An 8461-nucleotide genomic window follows, 5' to 3' on the forward strand; every position below is an offset into this window, starting at 1 on the left:
AGCAAGAGTTAAAGAAAAGACCGGGTAAGAAAGTAATAATCCAAGAAATTAAGTTATTGCAAGAACAGTTAAAGACTTTTGCTAATAAAGAACTAGAATGGAAGTTGAGGACGTTACAGCAGAAATCATTTGAAGGGACAAACAAGCCAGGGAAATATCTAGCTTGGCAACTTAAAAAGAGGAACGAGAAAAAAATAATTCATAAAATAATAGAAGATGGAAAAGAATTAATGAACCATCAAGCCATAAAGAGAGCTTTTTATAAATATTAAGCCAAATTGATGTATTGTCGAAGGCTTTCACGGCCTTTCTTCTGAAGATGCCAGTCACAGCTGCTGGCGAAACGTCAGGGACTACAATGCCAAGACCACGGCAATAAAGCCCGGAAAACCCACAACAGCCATCATTAAGCCAAATTATTTCAGAAAAGAACTATAGAACAAGGGAAAATCAATGAATACTTGAAAAAAGCTAAATTACCAAAGATTACAAAGGAAATGAAAGAGACCTTAAATGGCCAAGTTACGGAACAGGAAATTTTGGATGCCATAGAGTCAACCAAAGCGGGGAAAGCACCGGGCCCGGATGGAATATCAGCAAAGTTTTATAAGACAATGAAAATGGACCTAGTGCATTCCCTACGAAAGCTGATGAGGGGGGGTGGCAGACCAGGATAAATCAGGCTAAATAGCCCTTTTGCAGGGACATCCCGCCCCCATCTCAGCCATTTGCCATCTCCACAGCCAGATGGAACCTAAACACTCCTCATCTCACATTGGGCACAATCCCCATGGCAGCCGAGGAGAACAAGGGAGCCACTCAGTGGCTGGAGGAGGGAGCAGTAGCAGCCATGCTTCTCTCCTCCCCATTGGCTTCACGAGGAGAGCACAGTTGCTCAGGTGTGCTGTTTTGAGTTTCCCATGCTGGCAGAGGCGGGACTCGGCCCTGGGGGAACATCAAGTGAGATCTAAGCAGGATTTCCACTCTCATTTGTAATGAATGAGTCACTCAACTGCGATTTACAATGCCGTGATTTCAGGTGGGGCATAATTTTATGACCCTTCAAGCGCCCACTATGCCTTCACTTGGATTTGCACTGCCAGTTTAATTGCCATGGGCTGGAGTTCAGCCATTCTGTCTGAGGAGGCTCAGAGGCCTGATCACCCTCGGCTCTTGCAGCCAGCTCTGTGACATGCGTCATCAGGTGTAAAGAACAAACCAGGGTTTAGGCTGCCATTTAACAAGGAAAACAAGAGAAACAGATGAGTTCCAGGAGGGGCTCCTCTGCCTGGGCAAGCATGGCCAGAGGGAATCTCACCTCCCCCAGGCTCTAGAATCAATTTCAGGGCATCAGGTGGCCTAGAGGAATCCCATTTTGATTTCTCATTCAACAGTAGAATCCTGGATCTTCTGCAGATGTATGGTTCCTCATGGCAGCTGCAAGACACCTTTCCTTGGAGAATAATGTACAAGAGCTGTTCCAGGTGACTCATTGCTCTGCTGCAGCAAAAACAAACAGGAGTCGGGTGGCATTTTAAAGACCAACAAGATTTTATTCCAGTGTAAGCACCTGGGATGAACTAGAGCCCACTTCTGACCCACAATATGCAGAAAGTAGAGAGTGAGACATAACTGTGTAAATGCAACTATAATAAAGAAAAGCTCCTTGACAATAGCAGTAGATCTCTTCATTTTGCTAAGCTTATTAAGTCCTGTAATGGCCAAAAACACACACACACACATGCACGCACGCACACACACGCACACGCACGTGTCCTTGGGAGAGATACTGTCAGTGTTCTTGATGAATCTGAACCCTGCAGTCAGTCCCAAGCGGGAGCCTTCCTCTGAAATCCTTTCCTCAGAAAGTGGCAACTTTGCGAAGAGCAGTGGAATGTCCTAGGAAGTGGAAACGTGGGAAAGGGAGGGCTGAGAACAATGGGAGGAAAACATTTCCACAGAGATCAAACCTGTTGTTCACAGAAAAGAAGCCTTAACAAGCAAAGGAGCTCCCAAGGCCTTGATCTGCTCTGATGGATGCAACAGCTGCAGAGCACACAGAACGGTTACACATGCCAGGACAGGTGATGCTCACCTGTGCCTCAGTCCAAAGGCGGCTAGGTCTTGGCCAAAGCCTTTTCGTATTACCTGACAGGCCCAACACCACCTTGCTGAGTGAGGAGAAACCTGACCTCTTTTTTAGGTCACCTGTTTATGGCCAGATATAAGAGGAGGTTGTAGGTAGCCTTACCAGGCCCCTCCTTCCCAGATATGTGCTGTCTGCTCTGACTCCATTTTGGCTAGATTAATTGAAGGGGCCATTTTAGGAGCCAGCAATGCCATACTCTGGAGAAGGCCAAGGGTCTCCTCAGGCTACACTCATGAGTGGCCATAACTTTCGGTGAAAAACTGATGGGACATCGGCAGGCCTACCCATTGCCACAGGGGCTTGCTCCCACCTAGGCCTATCAATGCCATCTCATCAGCATGGACAAGCCTTCCGGAGCACAGATCTGATTACTATCAAGCAACCAGGTGGGCTTGCTTACTTGTACTGACCCTGTCTGGATCAGGTATAGACAAAGCCTCCACCCTAACAGCCCTGCTCTGCTTAGATGCGATCGCTTTTTGCTACCTTTCTGGGAAATCCCTAGCTCATTCAAACTCAGGATACGTATAGATTTGCACCCAGGGCTCATCCTGAATTCCTGGACATTACAATTATTTTTTGATATCTTTTTGTGTGGGCTTCTAAAACTATTGCTGAGCTAGCCAAAAGCTGGCTCAGAGGCCGCCTGTTCCATTTTTCTCCTCTGGAACCAGCCTGTTGTGGGCCAGCCTAGTTCATGGGCTCAGCGTCGGATGGAGTGGCTCTCCGAGAGTGAGGCGCCGCAATCAGGCGAAGAGGAAACACCTGCCCCTCGCTCTCTTACACTGACCTGACCATAAAAAGAGCAACTTTGTTCGCCATTCCCTGCCACCAGCAGCTTTGCACCCGGAAGCTTTGATCACGCCTTGTACCTTGCTCTCCCCCGGACTGAAATCTCGATTCCTGACCTTGGCTTCGTATTGGACTCCTGCTCCTCTGTTGGACTGACCTCCCGGCTCTTGACCTTGGCTTGGTTTAGGACTCTGGCTTACCTGCCCCCGGTGGGGCTGCCAGACCAACTGTTTAACCACCTTGGCATCCCCACGCCTGGGATGTTTGCTGGGAATGTGGAGAAGTTCCCTCTTTTCCTGGCTCAAAGTACATCAGCTGTACATCAGCCTGCGTCCACGAGGTTTCCCGGATAACCGGACTAAAATGGGGTTCATCTTGAGCCTGCTGAAAGGGCAGGCTGCCAAGTGGTCCACCCTACTTCTCCTCAAGCTGCTACAGGACTACACGGGGTTTGTGGAACAGCTCCAGATGGCATTTGCCAACCCAGTCAGCACTGAAAATGCCAACAGGCGACTCCATCGGCTCCGCCAGGCACGCAGAACAGTGGCAACCTAAGTGGTGGAGTTCCAGCTCTTGGCCCAGGACCTGTCCTGGAATGAAGTGGCATTAATGGACCACTTCGTGGAAGGCCTTGCCAATGAGGTCCTCAACAAGCTGCCCCAGACTGAACACCCCTCCAAGCTCCAAGTCTTAGTGGTGCTATGCCAGTACACATATCAGTGCCTAGAGGCCCACAAACAATCCTAAGGTGAGGCAATTCAGAGAACAGACCCTCCCCGCCTGCTTCTTGTCCTGAAGAGACAGGCTCTGGCCACTCCTGGGGCTAAGGGGGTGGGTGAACCTATGCAGCTGGGAGGTGCATGCCCCCCACCCCCGATGACTGCAGAGAAGAGCCTGTGGCATACTCAGGGACTCTGCCTTTATTATGGGGGTACTGGGCACAATGCCAGCTCATGCCCTGAAAAATGCCACCCAGAGGCACCAGCAAAAGACAGGTCCCGGCTCATGGCAGCTCACATGGATCAGGGCAAGAGATCTGCACCAACAGGGCCCTTGATGTCGGGGGTGGACACTTCTTCCTCCCCCTAGAACTCCTATTACCTGACAAGAGGCCCTCGGAAGAAAATGCCATGGTCAACTCCCGGTGCTTCCCGGTGCTTCATGGACCTAGAGTTTGCACTGCATCACCAGATACCCACATGGGAGAAGCAAGTCAGCTCCCTGGCGGAGGCCATCGATGATCACCTCCTGAAATCAGGTCTGGTGACCCATCAGACTGACACCATGGGGATAATCACCAAGGGCCACCAGGATCAGCTCCAGTTCCATCTGGTGGCATGCCCCGTTTCCCAGTCATCCTAGGCCTGACCTGGCTAGCGGCCAACAACCTCACTATCGACTGGATGCACCAGGTGGTCCGGTTTACCCCAGCTTCTCCAGACCCCGCTGCAAGACTGCTTGCCAGCTCCAGCACGAGCCTTCAAGAGCCTTCTCTTCTGCCACAATACACCGCGTTTGAGGACGTGTTCGAGGAAAGAGGGGTCGACCAGCTACCTCCGCACCAGGCCTATGACTGTGCCATCAACCTGATGCCCGACAAACCCCTACCAATAGTCCGCCTTTACTCATTATCCAAACCTGACCAACTGGCCCTCCAGGACTTCCTGTCAAAGAACCTAAAATGAAGCTTCATCCAGCCCTCCACCTCTCCCATGTTGGCCCCAATCCTGTTTGAGAAGAAGGGAGGGGAACTCAGGCTGTGCCATGACCACCAGGCACTTAACTACAAGCTCTACATTGGGTGTTGAGAGAGAAATTGGACAAAGCGAAGGAAGCCTACAAAGCAACAGCGGACCGGCACTGAAGGGAGGGAGAGGTCCTCAAAGCCAGCAATGCGGTGTGGCTCTCTACCAAGAATATCTGGTCCCAGTGACCATCCTGAAACCTGGAACATCACGTTGTTGGTCCCTACTGAATCACAGAGCAGGTCAATCCCGTCACCTACCACTTGGAGCTCCTGCCGACACTTCAAATCCACCCTCTCTTCCGCCAGTCCCTGCTCACCCCTGCAGCGCCCCCGCACCTGCTCCATGACCCAGCATCACCGCCATCGCCGTTCCTGGTGGATGGCCAGGAAGAGTATGAGGTGGATCAGCTCCTGGATTCCCAGTGGCACAGGGGCCAACTGCAGTACCTAGTCGAATGGAAGGGCTATGGGCCAGAGGACAGGTCATGGGAACTAGCTGAGAACCTCCATGCACCCAACGTTTTCTTCGGGCATATCCCGATAAGCCAGGTCCCTCTGATTGCTTGAAAAGGGGGCCTTGGGAGGGGGGATGGTGTCATGGGCCAGCCTCAGGTGGGCCCCCTACCTGCTGGCGACTCCTCTTCAGAAGATGAGGGGCTAGAGGAGCCAGCAGAACTGGCAGCAGAGCTGCCTGCAGCACCAGAGGAGCCATTAACGGAGCAGCAGCCAGGGCACTCCAGAGAAGCTTTCAGGGGCAAGGGCTCATGCAGAGAGGAGCAGGATCTGGCACCCCAGAGACCCGAGCCTCCTGAGCTGGCCACGGGGCAAAGGAACCGAGTGAGGAAGGCTGCTTGGAAAAGGCGCAGGAGCGCGCGCTTACAGTCTCAGTGTCGGACAGAGCTGATCTCTGAGAGTGAGGTGCCACAATCAGGTGAAGAGGGAACACCTGCCCCTCACTCTCTTACACCAACCTGAGCATAAAAAGAAAGCAACTTTGTTCACTACTCCCTGGGACCAGCAACTCTGCACCTGGAAGCTTTGATCCTGCCTTGTACCTTGCCCTCCCCAGACTGAACTCTTGATTCCTGACCTCGGCTTCATCTTGGACTCCCGCTTGCCTGCCTCTCGGTTGGATGGACTTCTTGGCTCCTGACATTGGCTTGGCTCTTGGACTCTCGTTTGCCCATTCCTCTGTTGGACTGACCACCTGACCTCTGTTGGACTGACCTCCTGGCTCTTGACCTCGGCTTGGCTTAGGACTCTTGCTTACCTGCCCCCTGTGGGGCTGCCAGACCAACCCATTAACCACCTTGGTGTCCCTGTGCCTGGGATGGGCGCCCCTTGCCTTGAGCGTGACACAGCCTTTTCCTTGGGACCTTCAGAAGCCCTGCCTGAAGTCCTCCTCTTTCCATCTCTGGACCATCAAAGCAGACAAAAGTTCAGCAGACTGAGGATAAGTAAACTCCTTCTCTGTTCACTTTTTTCCTCTAAAAACTCAATAAATTCTAAACCTTGCTTTGGAAAAGACCTGGTCATCTTGTTGAGACTGGTAGCCTAGAGGCACTTTGAACTTGCTTGCCCACTATCCAGGTAAAAGATCCCTAACCACATTCCCCCCCCCCCGACTAGTGTGTCTGTTTTCCAAGCTGGCCAGGTTGTGGAAGTGGGAAGAGGCTTCCTCTCACACTGAGCTTAATTCCCCCAAATTGGTAGTGGCTCCGAGTTCCCAAACCCAAGTTAGAGAGTCCCCATGTGTCTATACAAACACATGAAATGGAGCACATATGGTGTAACGAAATGGTTACCAGGGATGAGATGAGTGCTGGTTGCAGTTAATCTGTTTTAAAGAGAAAAATGTTCCCCCTGAGGGTTGATGGGCTGTGGGGCCAGGGAGAGGCCCGCAGGAGTCTTGGTTTGGGATGCCCTTCTTCCTGGACTACAACTCCCAGCTGCCCCGGGCCCAAGAAAGTGTGGGAAAAATAAGGGGTGGAGCCTGAATAGATATACCCAGCTGATCCAGAGGAGAAGGAGAGTCGCCTTCTGGGTTGAAGGAGGAGAGGCTCCTGCTGCTGGGGGAAACCCGGGTGCCTGGGCCCTAAGTGTGGAGGGCCTGGGAGGCAGCAGAAAGGAAAGAAAGGGTGAACCTTCCCTCAGACCGCCACCCACCTTAAGGTAGAGTAGGGAACAGTGTGGCAGGGAAAGCAGACAGTGGTTCTCTTCAGTTTGATTTTCTGCCCTATGAGTTCTGAACAGGGGGGGGGGGTCTACCCCTATGTGTTGTGCCTTCACCTGCTTTGTATATAGTGCTCTGTATGTAGTTATTAAATTATACTTTTTGGGAATATAAAGGACCTTGTGTTGCTCTGACTACGTAAGCTCCCCCACTTGGCACCCTACAGGAAGGGAGGGAGCCCAGGAGAAACTGATCAGGCCAGACCTTGGTGGGTTGCCAATTCCCCAGGGCCCACCCAAAGATTGGGGAATTCACTTCCCAGTAGGGACATTCAGCCAGAGGGGTCTCATTCCCCCTCAGTGAGTGGTGGCAGTGACGAAGAGTGTGAGCCACGCCCACCAGGGATGGTGGAAGGCGGATAGCGGGGCTAGCAGGCCATTGATGGCGGCTCAGTTGCCCGGACTAAGAGCCAGCACCCGTTCCGCCACATATGGCAACAGCGGGATCCAGGAAAAATCCCCTTTGACACTATTCAAGCACACAAACAAGTAGAATGTGTGGAAGTGATGCCATGGGCCGGGGCCTGGTCCCACTGAGAGCTGTGTGAAGGCAGGGGCACAAAGTCCTTTCCCCAGGTGAGTGGTCCAGGTGTCTGCTTAATTGCAAAGCATGTGTTGTTGCTTGTCGATGCCTTAAGCTTCCTGACATATGACCCTCAGGGCAAGGGAGCCGCATTAATAATGGAGCTCGTAATAATTCCCCCAACACAAATAGAGTGACGGGGGTGTGGGGTGTGGCAAATCATCCCGTTGAGATGACAGCTTCTGCCAGCTGCCCACTGTGGAGACACCACATGTGGCCCAAATTGTGGCCGCTTTAATGGAAAAAGTAATAAAGGCAAGAATGAAGCCATTTAGAGTATGGAGACTGATTTGTGCACCCAGCTTTATTTTCATTGCTAAATAGAAGGTAAATGTCAGATTTGGAGCAAGTTCTGCAACTCCTATTAAGCCCTTCTAAGCCTCAGGAGGAAGAGGAGGAGGAGGAGCAGCAGCAGCGTAAATTACTGTCACTCGAAAAGGTTCTTTCAGATCAGTTTGGGAAGATCCAGGCTGCAGAGGGAAGAGCCAGTGTGGTGTAGTGGCTAGAGTGGTGGACTAGTATCCAGGTGACCCAGGTTCAATTCCCAGCTCTGCCACGGAAGCTGGCTGTATGACCTTGGGCCTGCCACATCCTCAGAGCCTGACCTACCTCACAGAGTTGTTGTGAGAGGAAAATGGAAGAGAGGAGGCGGATGTAAGCCACTTTGGGTCTCCATCGGAAGGAAGCAAGGAAGCCTTGCTCAGAGATGACCTAGCAGGAGATAAACTGACCCCCGCCCCGGGCTTTCCCATCACCTCAAATCTGGCTGAGAAGGAGACCCAGCAGGCCGTGTGTCCTGCTCCATTTCTTTCTCCTCTAACGCCATCCCTTGGGTGCCTGACACATCACAGCCCATTGCACAAGGAAGTGGGTCATCAGTGGCAGCTGCTGGGGAGAGCCTGGCTCCGCCCCTCCCTCCAACTGGGCAGGAGCCGCTCAGCAGTTCCTCTGGGCCAGA

This window comes from Eublepharis macularius, chromosome 12 (assembly GCF_028583425.1).
Source record: "Eublepharis macularius isolate TG4126 chromosome 12, MPM_Emac_v1.0, whole genome shotgun sequence".
In the NCBI taxonomy this organism is placed as follows: domain Eukaryota; kingdom Metazoa; phylum Chordata; class Lepidosauria; order Squamata; family Eublepharidae; genus Eublepharis; species Eublepharis macularius.